The following is a 12,992-nucleotide window of genomic DNA, read 5'->3' on the forward strand; positions in this document are numbered from 1 at the left end:
AGAGCGAAAACCAGCCCTTCTGTCAGGACATATAATATTCCATGTTTGTGTGCTCCTCACAAAGATGGAATATTATATGTTTAAAAATGCTATGCACCATTACTCCATAAAGTCCAAGTATTTTACTGTAAATAAATAAAGTAAAAGGTCATAGATATAATTTGGAAATTGAAAAGTATGAGTAAATATGCGACGCCAGTTCGCTCCAATATTTGCCACTTTCGAAGTTTGCACACGATCGAAGAAACCAGGCGTGATAACATAGGCTTTTCGTCATTTCCTAAACAGAAATGTAAACACAATTTCTAAACAGTCCGACTGGTACTAAAAAGTCTTGACCGAAACAATGACATTTTACTAACTCAAACCAAGTAGAAACCCAGGTTTACGGGATCTGTGACCGTTAGCTAGCCTGAACACTGTAGTACCAAAGCATCGATATCACAAATCTAAAATAAAACAATAGTGACCTTCAGCTTTTACTGACCTTTAAAGCCAATAAAATATTTAAAAGGCTCGAAATAACTAATCAAATTATTGGAAATATCGAAAAAAAAAAAAACGAGAAGTGCGATCGCAAATAGACTAGACAACGGAATTGTTAAATCTATTTTCTTATGTCATATTGGTAGATGGGATAGCAAGTTAGCCATCTGATTAACCATCTCATTAGTGGTCTTCATTGCCCATATAGATTGATACTGTAAGAAAAAATTACCTCATATCACAAATATGCCACTAACCCTGTGAACCAAAATGTTTTGTTCATTGTGCCTGGAGTTACACTAGCTCAGTTGTCCTTCAAACCGGAACACAACTATACTAAATATTGTTATTTGGCCGTAGAATATATGATGAGTAAGTGGCACCTTGGGCTAGTAAATAGCTTTACAACGAATAGTCTAAATAAATCTCTAATATTATAACCACCTAGAATTCACCAATGAAAATCATAATCAAAGCTAAACCGTCAAAGAGCTTTTAACTGACATACTGTAAATTTAATAGTGCAGTTAATTAACAAGAGAGACAGTTTTGACAAGCCACCGTAAAAAATTCAAATAGTAATTATATTTGTCTATTTAAATATTGTGAACGTTAACATCGAAATGTTTTATGCATCTATTTAGTAGTTATATAAAAGGAGCGGACTAAAACGTATCAAATGAAAAGTAAGTATTATTTAATAAAAAATGGTCGAATTGAGTCCTAAAACATCATTAAACTTTAACTATGTATGTATTACAATGTATGTATTATAAATTAAAGAAATGTATGTATGTATAACAAGCGCAATATGTAGCAATCGAAATTGCTATTGATTGTAATAAAAGCGGATTTACACGGTTCCATTATAGTTGTAAACAAATGAAAATAAAAAAATGTATATTTGAATTAGAATCAACAAATCTTGAAAAATCTAAATTACGTTGGCCATAATTTTAATCTTGTTTAAACAGATTTTTCGAATTCGCTCCTATAAGACGATGAACATCGTAAAATACAGTAATCGTTCGTAATTACCCTTAGCTTTTAAACAATAGGCACATTAAAACTCTCAGTAAGTTGACAACAGCCAAATAATAATTAACTCGATATGATAATGCTATTTAATTTGTCATATATATTTAACTACTGGCTGAACCTGCGGCTTTACCCGCGCGAAATTTATAAAACTTTACCTACATCACACAAACTGTCACCACAGATTTTACCTCCTCGAGGGATAAATTAAAAGAGTAGCCTTTTTCCTTCCCCAGGACTCAAACTATCTCCGTACCAAATGTCACCTGAGTCGGTTCAGTTGTTAAGCGTGAAGGTACTTGTCAGTCAAGTCGGCTGAGTGGTTTAAGCGTCACGGTGGACAGACATTGGCGTAGCTATCGTAATCGTGGCGTAGCTCTAACCTAAGCTTTCAAAAGAGCGGGTCAGCCAACTCGCCAGCTCCTGAAGCTAATAAACCACGAACCTGCTCACAATTTATTTTTTTGATCTGAAGGGCAATATAAGTTAAGGATAATTCAAAAAAGATGTTTACCTTCTACATTAAACTAATCCAAAAGAATATTCATCAAAAAAGTACACGTATTATAATTTATAAGTAATCATGTCTTTACATATATATTGTACATTTTTATTTATGTTTATGCAATATAAGTAGCTATTTTATATAGACTTTATACCTCGCAAGATATCAGCCACTAAGGAAACCATTCGATTGTGACAACCATTTCAAAGGAAGTTGTGATATAGACAGCTACTGTCAGCACAAAAAAGTAATAATTATTTTTAAATGATTGTGAGATCATTTTCGATATTATGTTGCGAATTAAACAAAGATGTATCGGAAAATCAGATACTTGAAGAAGGACTTGATATTTTAAAAGAAGGAAGCTGATAATTTCTTAAAGAACATAATTTTACTTGTGCACTGAACGTATTAATTCGGCCCAATTGGATATTTTCTCCTAAGAATAAGTATGGTTAAAATCGTCGAATATGATATAACCTTAATTTATTACAAATTAAAATGATTATAAGTCAATAAAATTATAGATTTTAAAATAGTATTAACTGTTATCACTGCTTCGTGCTCTCGGCATATATCGTGCCCAGAGGCTTATTTCCGATATCGTCCAGACTGTGTTTTATATTATGCATCACATTACATAATTGGCGAAACCAACCACACATTTTTTTGGGCCAGTATATAGAAAAAAAACCTTCATTTGGAAAAATGACAGATTATTTTTGTCAAATTTCCATTTACTCCAAAGCTCCAAGCTGGAATTTTTTCAATGATCCTAAAAATAGCTCGGACGATTGTGTTAACCTTCCTTAAATATCCGTTTCCTTTTATTACAAATTAGATCCTTTGAAATCATTCTAGGATTTTCGCAGTGATCACATCTTTACAATTATCCAACGTCTGATACATCATCATCAACAAGAGAAGCAAACGCCTACAATATACAATGGTATATACCATATGCATTACGCATATGCGTAAGCGATGCTCGACATAAACGTGATATACTCGTATGTACCTATATCCTCCAGCTCTTGGATTAGCGGATATTATTAATGCCAAACGATTACGATACAATGTGCTGTAAATAACAATAATCTCTTATTAAACTCAATACAAAATACAAGAATTATTTAAATAAATACAATTAAAAACCGAACAAAATTCGGCCGTCACTTTCACATTTTGATTAAAAATGTGAAACAATGTTTAAAATTTCATAGATTTTTTTTGTATTATAAATTTTCAAAAGTTATAAAACATGTATATACAGGTAAGCGGTGATAGAATAACAAAATAATACTTATTTAATATGGTTTTACTAACGGCACTAACGGTACGTCGTGAAAGATTGTTCGTCTCGATAAGCGGTCGACCGAACGTGAAGTTTTTATTTATCTATAGCTGTTTAAAAAAGTAAATGTTTGGTTATTCATTGGTTTGTAATGTACCAATAGTAATTGTTGATAAGGAATACTTTAAGGATGCAAAAAATGTCATTAAACCAAATAAATACAGGCTCCTTATTTAAAAATTAGTATCTATAACAAGAAATGATATTTTGTTGATTTGATAAACACAAAACAAATTATACCTATATTTGAAAAAAACGTACTTTAAGAATGCATTAGAAAAGACTACATATAATACTGTTAAAAATATTTTTTTTTACATAATTATGCAACATTTTAACTAAATATTAAAATATATTTTAGTTTTAGCTCATAAAATCACTCTAGATCGTAATGGTAAGTCTAACGAGCCGATACAAATAACAGATACATGATAAAAATAATATATATTAGGTCCTTACATATTTAATTAGCGTTTTGTCGTACTGACCACTTTGATCTGAAATATCTCCTCTTTGGTTAAGAATTCCAAATTCAAATTTATAAATTCATTTAGCTGATTTTTAAAACATTTGAGTTTTGAAAACAGTAATGACTTTTGTTTATTTCTTATTTCTTTTTTTCTTCAGCGTCGCTTATTACCGCACAATGGAAAACATGAAATATCAGTATATTTACGAGTACGAGTTCTATCGTGGCACCAGTGCTGTAGAAACAGCTCGAAGGATTAATGATGTGTACTGCGCTGGTGTCGCAAAAGAAAGCACGGTACGTTTTTGGTTTCAACGTTTTCTTTCTAGAAATTTCGACCTTCAGAACCAACCCCGTGGACGGCCGGAGACCAAAGTAGAATTAATGAAGTGAATGAAGAATTAAAGGCTATTGTGGAAGCGGATCAATCACAGAGCACTTCAGAGATAGCTTCAGGCTTCGGGGTAAGTGATAATAATCCACTTGAAGCAAATCAGGAAAGTAAAAAAACTTGAACGATGGGTACCTCATGAATTGAGTGAATCGAACTTGCAAACACACGCGTCGACTGCTGTGTTACTTTGCTCAACCGACACAATAATGAAGGGATATTAAATCGAATCATTACTTGTGATAAAAAGTGGATACTGTACGATAATCGGAAGCGCTCGTTGAATGGCTGAACCCTAGAGACCCAGCCAAGTCCTGCCCTAAACGAAAATTGACTCAGAAAAAGTTACTTGTGAGTTTGGTGGACTAGCGCCGGTACCGTTCACTAGAGCTTTCTAAACAAAAGAGCTGGCCAAACAATTACGGCAGATATCTATTAACAGCAACTGCAAACCATTAAGGAAGAACTAGCTGCTAAACAACCGAGATTTGTCAATCGCTCTAGGCCACTGCTGCTTCACGACAACGCAATATCACACACTACACAACAAACAACCACTAAGTTAGTTGAGCTACAATTGGAATGTCTGCGACATCCACCGAATTTTCTGGAATTAGGACAACTTCTTACATGGAAAAAAATCAACTTCGATGCGGCAGTCCAAACCGCCTTCAAAAAGTTTATCGATTCTCGCCCCCATTTTCAGTAAAGGGATCAATTAACTACCTATGATGGCAAAAGTGCATAGATAACAACAGTGCATACTATGATTAATTAAATATATTTTACGAAAAAAATATATATATTATATTCCTCCCGTACAAAACGCCAATTTCATATATATAATGACCTAATAGTAAAAGTATTGACAACATTTATGACATTACAATTTTTGGAATATAAATCGTGATATCGTAAAGAAATTGAAAGAATAGTACCAATTTACATATTTTTAATACTAATTATAGTTATTACGATAAAACGGCACTAATTCATTAATATCAATACCGTCATCGATTCCACTTCTGACATACAATATTCCCTTTGATTAATATGTACTATTATTACTATTTTATCTATGTACAAGTTTCCGCGCGCTGCTTTTGTACCCTTGACAATGTGTATGTAAAATTTCAACAATGCTTGGTCCAGTTCTTAAGTCGTGAAAGCGTATCAAAAAAAAAGAAAACAAACTATATTTCCCATTTTAAATAGTTATTCATGCTATATCTAACCTGTACTTGAATTTGTTTGAATTATAAACATTGTATAATATTCATTATATGGGAAAATATATTAGTAATACAATATGCCATTTCTGTATTAACAAGAGAACGATTCGTCGGAGTCGTGGAATTCAATTGATATAAAAATCGGCCTAGACATATCAGTCTGGTGGGGGCGATGGTTGTCCTTGACCTTGTCTACGATCGATACCAAATTATACTACTTCTGATTCTTTGTTGTTCTGCGTACTATAAATATACCTCATGATTTAATGGAATGAGAAACTTCGATAGTATATGCGCGTGGGTTTTGTTGGTTTCGTTCAATTCGGAAGAATAAACTTCGCATGGTATTTAAATACCAGTATACATAGCTTAAGCTATATAGATGCTATTACAAAAGGGATTTTATGGAAATCAATTGCCAGCTTAAATTGGAGAGGTTAACGTCGGACTTCCGTTTCTGCGGAACTAACGTTCAAAGTTCGCAGCGAAATGTAGCCATCCGCTTGGTGCAGCGATATCGCTTTCCGCCTTTGGATATTCTGTATAAATGGATGTGAGAGTTTATCAGCAGACCCTCGTCCTCGGGAAACAGTGGGAACACTAGAAAGCTCGATGTGTTGCGAACGTCTCCGTAAGGAGTGCGAGAAGCGAGATCACCTTCGCCTCTTGAGGAGAGCTCCGCCGAACAATAAGCGGAGCACAGGATGCGTTATATGGAAACGATTCCGCACTCACTCCGATCCGTGCCGATGAGGGATGAAAATCGGGTGAATATGTTGATTATCCTATATAATCCTATGATTACATCAGCTTGCTATGATCATAACCGTCGTCTTTCTATGGAAGGGAGCAGTTAGATAATTTTTTACCAGAACTACAAAACTTAGAAGCTTTAAAATGTAATTACAGTCACAAAAAAAATGATTAAATTATTATTTGAAAATCAATTGTTTAGGAAAATCATAGATTTCTTTTCCACAAGTTAAGACAAATAGTTATATTATTTTGTTATTTCAAAAGAGACTATAACCTGTTCAATTAACATCTATTCCTAATTAACATCTATTCATTACACTGGATGTTTAATTTTTTATAATTTATATAAATTGTTTTATTGCATGAGCAAATATACATTTTTAGTCCGTTTAAGCTACCTGATGAAGTGATCACCTAATAAACACTGGCGTTGTAAAAAATATACGCGAATTCTTAAGTCGTCAATGACCCGCAACCAATCTAGGGATCAATAGACCAAACACAGGAATACAATGACTTTTTTTCAGCGGTTGAGTTACTCGTTAGTGGTATGTTACCTACACTCTCAAACTGATACAAAAACCCAGTTCATGTATTATAATTATAAAGAAATAAAAGATCTATAATGTTTCTTTATTTGGAACGAATATCTTTTACGCAGCTTACAGCAGAGTGACCTTTACTTCTCTTTCTTCTCTATGCCTCTTGCTCTTATATACCTTTTTATTTATACTTATTATTTGTTAGTTTTAATTCATTCATTTTATTTATAACGTTAAAGTTGTTAATTTATTTCATTGTGTCTATTATTTATCACATTAAACATAAAGAGAGCAATTTCGTTTCAACCAGGTGTCCTACGACACCTCTGTTTTTTTATACTATTTTCATTAATTTGAAACAATCAAAATGACCAATAAGCGAGCAAGTAAATAATCTAGGGATATCCCCAATTAAAACTTTCCTCCAACGTTAAACTATATTCTGACGGTGTTTAAAATTGCTATCCAACGAATTTTCGATTAAAATTTTACCTAGGTTCAACATTTGTATGGTTGTTGTAATAATTTAAAATGCCTACTATTTGCGAGAATATTGGTTATAACACAAGCTAATTTAAAAGAAACTTTTATATAGTTAATATAAAATAAAATAAAATAGTTAATAGTTAGCTCATCTACAAACTTGCCTATTATAAATATATCGAATAATTACAAATGACGGATAAGTGAAATGCGGATATAGACAAGAATATTTTGTCAAATTAAAAAAATAATAATCGGGTAACAAATCGACTAGACCATCATGCTTGAAACAAATATTTTAGGCAAACAAATTTTTCATAAATCACAAGTAGATCCATTTCCTTTTTAATAAATTATCTGTTATCCCATTATTAATATATCATTCCTCATAAATTAGTTGATGTTTATTCATAAATAAAGAGCTATTCCGCTTCAGTCGGTTTTTGGTATTAATATTTAAAGGCTAGTATTAGTGACTTCTGATACCATTAATGGACTAAAGTAAAATACTGTATTATTATAACAATGAGTTTCTAGTTTCGATTATGTATTAATATTCTACATGCATATTTAATTTAATATTATAAGGGCATCCGTTATAGACCCTTATCATAGCCACCAACTAAGTACTAAGATAATCCGATTTAATTGCATCCGAGATCAAACATTAAAGTCGCAGTTAGATTTTATTTTTGAATTGGAACGGTATGGTGCAATTTAACATATTTTATTGATTTCTTAAGCCTAAAATGATTGTTTTCATTTAAATGAGAGGAATAAAACAGAAAATTAAGAAAGTCAAAAAATTGAAAGGACTCTAAAATCGAATAGGCATTCAATCAAAAAAAGTCATCTAATCTGAACAAAATCATAACTGTGGCGCGATCCCGTTTTATCTCCAGAAAGCATTAATTTCGAAAACCGCGACTGAATAATTAAGTTCAAAGAGCTTTGAAGATTTGAAGTCTCTTAGGGCATGACACGAAGATATTTTGTATTTGATCGGAGAGTTTCTTTACTATATTGAAAAAAAAATTGCGTTTATTTATGTTCATTTCATGTCTCAAAGCGCTAAACATAAATATGGAGAGTATGAGTACAATTTCTGAAGACGATTGATGATGAACGATTCATAGAAAACTTGATTGATGTAGCAAATATTGAAATTGAAAACTTTTTAACAAAATTATTTACGAATTCTTTAAAACGTGGCTCTTCAAATAATAAAAGGAAACAATATATATTACGCAGTCATCTGGTTGAATCTGCTATTTGATTATATGACTAGCGTGTTCATTGAATGATGATATTTAATTGAATGACTAGGGACGAACATTGATTGAACAAGAGTCACTCAACGTCCAACTAATTAGCGGATTGTAACATAGCCCTTTGAACAGAGTGGACGTAAAACGTTCATTTTTTAACCTAACCTAACCTAACCAAACATTACAAAGTCAGATATATCCCATTCAACGACTATGCTAAATGACGTTCAGTCAAGACGTTGATCGTTACATTAAACAACTTGACGAGTTGTCCTTTAGTCATACGATTAAATGGCATCATTCAATGAACGCGCTAGTCATACAATCATAGCAGATTCAACCAGATGACTGCGATATATATATCGCGACATGTTAATGATAATATTACATTACATACACCGTGAAACGAGCGTGACACTTGTCAATGTGCCCGGAATAACATATATCTTATATAAAGTATGCTTTACTTATCAAACTTCTCTAAATAATGAATAAATATATCAATTCGTTCTTAACTATTTACAACAGAACTCAAGGATTGTTTTTTTTTTTTTTTAAAAGTATTATGTCCAGTTAGTATGGTATCTTTGCATCTATGATTGATGCATGCGAGTTTAGGCACTTCCAATTTCGATTCTACAGAAACTTTTCACCTGGCCGATCAATGGCCGATCACCGAGACAATCAAAAATATATTATGTCTAATGCCAAGCACGAGATGAATTATAAACACAAATTAAGCACATAAAAATTCAGTGGTGCTTGCCTGGGTTTGAGCCCGCAATCATCGGTTAAGATGCACGCGTTCAAACCACTGGGCCATTTCGGCTCCTTCATTTACCCGGATAGTTTATAATATTAAATATTCGTCACACATTTCTTAAGATAAAACCTCAAAATTTAAAAGTTAAATCTTCACATATATTCCTATTGCGTTGTACATTAAAAATTTAAATCAGACAGTAAGAAATCTGTGAAGTGCCTCTGTTAAGGTAGTCAATTGATAAATTAATGGCATTTCATATTATCTTGTGTAATTGTGTCCTCGGCAGTATGTTTTCTACTCAACGAATATATCTTAAGTACCATGTATAAAAGTGAATAAAGACAGTAAGCTATGTATACTGCATAGTTTACTGAGTTTATCAAAAATTTAAGTCTATAGATCTGAAGAACTAAGTTACGACTCAAAATCAAACCATAATTTTAGTTCATTTTGAAAAAAATACTGCAAAATAAGCAATTTAGATTTACAAGTGGCCGTCTGTTGAGCGAGTGTAATCATTATTAACGTAAACGTAGATGAGCTCATTCAAAATATTTTTAAAAATATAGAAGAAGTCACAGTAAGATTTGGGAATATTTTGCGATTACAACGAAACTGGCCTGAAAAATCTATCATTAAAAAGTTCCATTCAATCATGTAATTTCGTACTCAATCGATTTGAGTAATCGCATTTGAAGGGTTCATATTAATGGAAAGAAACCTCCCACAATTCTATTAACTTATGCATAATGATGTCAGTATTCGCTTTTTAATAAATTATAATTTTTATACAGTACTTAAATGTTTGAGTTAATATATATATATTAGTTCATATAATCATGAAAGATTTTTCTAGAAAGAGTGACGTACCTACCAATCTACATAATTACTTATAATAAATACTTGTTCGGTATGTTACCGAACGACAGTGTTAATAATTCTTATGTGGGGCAATATACACGTATGCACTTACCATCCCTTCAATCTCATAATCCAACGGACGGCAAAACCCACACGACTGAAAAAAGATCAGGCGCAGGAGTAACAGCTTTACGGCCTTTCCGAATCATGAGTTAATACCATTAACATCAAACCCCGGTCTGCTAATAAGAATCTCTTGACAAAAAAATCCAATTATTTTTTATTAGTCCGACCCGGGGATTAACCAGCGTGGTTGTAATAATTTATTTATTTTTTAATTAAGACGCTTTAAGTCGCTTCTTTTTTTAGAAGGATAACGTTCATATCATTTTAATGAAAAATGTATTTAGTAAATTTATAATGCGTTTGCCTATGATAATGTGAATGCTCTATGTTAAACATATTAAAATAATTTCTTACGTATGAACTAATAATAAATACTCACAACTAAAAGATACGGAAAAGTCCAAAAACATAAAAACAAATATTCACTTTTAGAAATAAAAGTGGGCATCGGTTTAATTTTCGGAAATCTGTGCAACAAATATTTTGAATCCGGAATTCAGACGCACATTCAATTCAATGCTCATATTTACCATCTACTCATCAGATAATCGAATGCCAAAGGGCAGTACTGTAATTATAGAGCTGGTGTAACAGGTATACCCATTAAGGGACATAGCACCTTAGATTCCGTGACTGATAGCTCATTAAAAGTGCTACAACTGGAGGTACATTTCTTACAATGCTAGTGTTTATGGGATAGTGACCACTTATCAACAAAGAATTCATTTAATCTAGCAAATATAAATTTAAAAATAATCCTGTATTTTTTTTATTGGCTTAACTATTTATGTTATTTTTTTTTATTGTACATATAACTACTATATTGAGTACAAACTATACATACATTATTACTTCGATCATTCAGTTTACTGGTCTTAGGATTATTCGCCCACAAAATATTAGTAAATATTAAACAAAATGTGTTAAACTAACTTCTACAATTTATTATTACATTATATTAGATATACAGAAATATAAAAAGATCGCTTAAAACTATAAACTAATACACTTAATACAAACAGTATTAACGTAGCCCAGATTTTTTTTTAAGTTATAACAAAAAAACTTTCTATAAAATGTTCGTGTCACAAAAGAAAACATGTGGTTAAATTCAAAACAGTTCTATTAATTAAATATACTCACCAACAACAGACTATCCTTGAAAAATGACGCTTGTTTTATCGCTTAAAACTTAATACTTATTTGTTACACTGGCTAGAAACAAAAGAATACTGACGAATATTTGTGATAAATTTATAATAAAGAGAAAACGTGCGACTGGTAGGGCACTGAAACTCCGTCTGTGGCCTCTTACCTATTTTATTGTAGTGTGTACAGAAAGAGGCTGCTCTCATGAAAGCTTGTTTACCCTCTACGACTCTACGTTGCTACGATTTCACTACGAGTTTGATGTAGACAACTACGGAGGAAATGTAAGGGTTAAGTGTATTTAAATCTTATAATAATAATTTAATATTATAAATAGATTTTATTGTACCTCATAACGTCCTCATATAATTGATTAGTATAAGTAGATATATATTATGATATTGTAAATTTACTTGTTTATTGGAACCTCCAAAACATAAAAATAAACTAGCATTGTATATGACTTTTTCTATATCAGTGGTAGCTGCCTATTATTTTCTGTTTGGATTTCTTTTTTTATACATCTATCTAGAACGCAAGTAATTTAACTGATTCATCCAATATGACAAAAATGTAAAAAAAATTGTATGATGTAATGAAAACTTATATAGCTAAAACACATATTTGAGTATCTGCACAAAGCAAGCAAGTAGGTTAGGTATATATTTTTTAACGTAAGTATATCGGTTATGTCAAAAATATATCGTTTTCTATAAAATACCCCAACTCTATCTATCAATGGATGTATAGATGGGCATGCGCGCTTCATCGCCCGCCATGACGCTTTATCAATGAGCCAGCCATCTTGTTGACGTCAGAGCCATGGCCGTCGTTTACTGAATGTTTGTTTTCCTTCGACCAATTTAGGGTAGAAGCCGGCTATTTCAAAGGTTTTCGAGTTTGTTTATGTTTGATAACTGTAATTATTTGTTTTGTTTCGTATTTGATTTCTACTCTCTAAATGGGTATTTCATTTAAATTATTATTACGTCTCTAAAAGCTAAAACATTTTTTTTTTGTTACTAAGCCATTTATTTAGTCTAAAATAAGAAACTTTGCTTAATTTAATATACTTACTTAGTTCTTTATGACGAAAAAATATTTTTTAACTTTGTAGATATTTACTTATTGCAAAAGTATTTTTTACTTAGATGTGTATTTTATAAATTACATTAAAAGAATAAGGGTTCAAGAGATAAAAAGAACGACTATTGAGATCAAACTTTTATTAACATCGAAAATAATGGCAGTATCCCTCCATTATTTTCGTTCAATTATACAAAAACTTCTTTCACTTTTAAACATATCGTTATTAACTTTTATATTATTTTAACAAAAATAACACAGTGATGCCATTTTGTGTCGTCATATTTAGCTATTAGTTTACATTAATAGTTTGAGGCTAACTTATGCAATAATAGGGCAGAGATAGGCATATACAGGCGATTATATTACAAATCGCCCTTCCTGTCAAAGTGTTCAATAATATCATAATTTGTTTATTATGTCTAATATATTGATTTTTATATATATTTCATATATACATATGAATTTAATTACTGACAA

General features: G+C 31.6%; 1 protein-coding gene across 1 annotated transcript in view; it reads right to left on the reverse strand.

Moving 5' to 3' along the window:
- LOC113400808 (potassium channel subfamily K member 1-like) overlaps nt 1–11,573 on the reverse strand; it is a 45,811-nt gene extending 34,238 nt beyond the window's left edge. The window contains exon 1 of the mRNA XM_026640479.2: nt 11,421–11,573. The gene's annotated coding sequence lies outside the window, so the exon portion shown is untranslated. The remainder of the gene's footprint in view (nt 1–11,420) is intronic.
- Nucleotides 11,574–12,992: the final 1,419 nt, after the last annotated feature.

This window comes from Vanessa tameamea, chromosome 11 (assembly GCF_037043105.1).
Source record: "Vanessa tameamea isolate UH-Manoa-2023 chromosome 11, ilVanTame1 primary haplotype, whole genome shotgun sequence".
NCBI lineage: Eukaryota > Metazoa > Arthropoda > Insecta > Lepidoptera > Nymphalidae > Vanessa > Vanessa tameamea.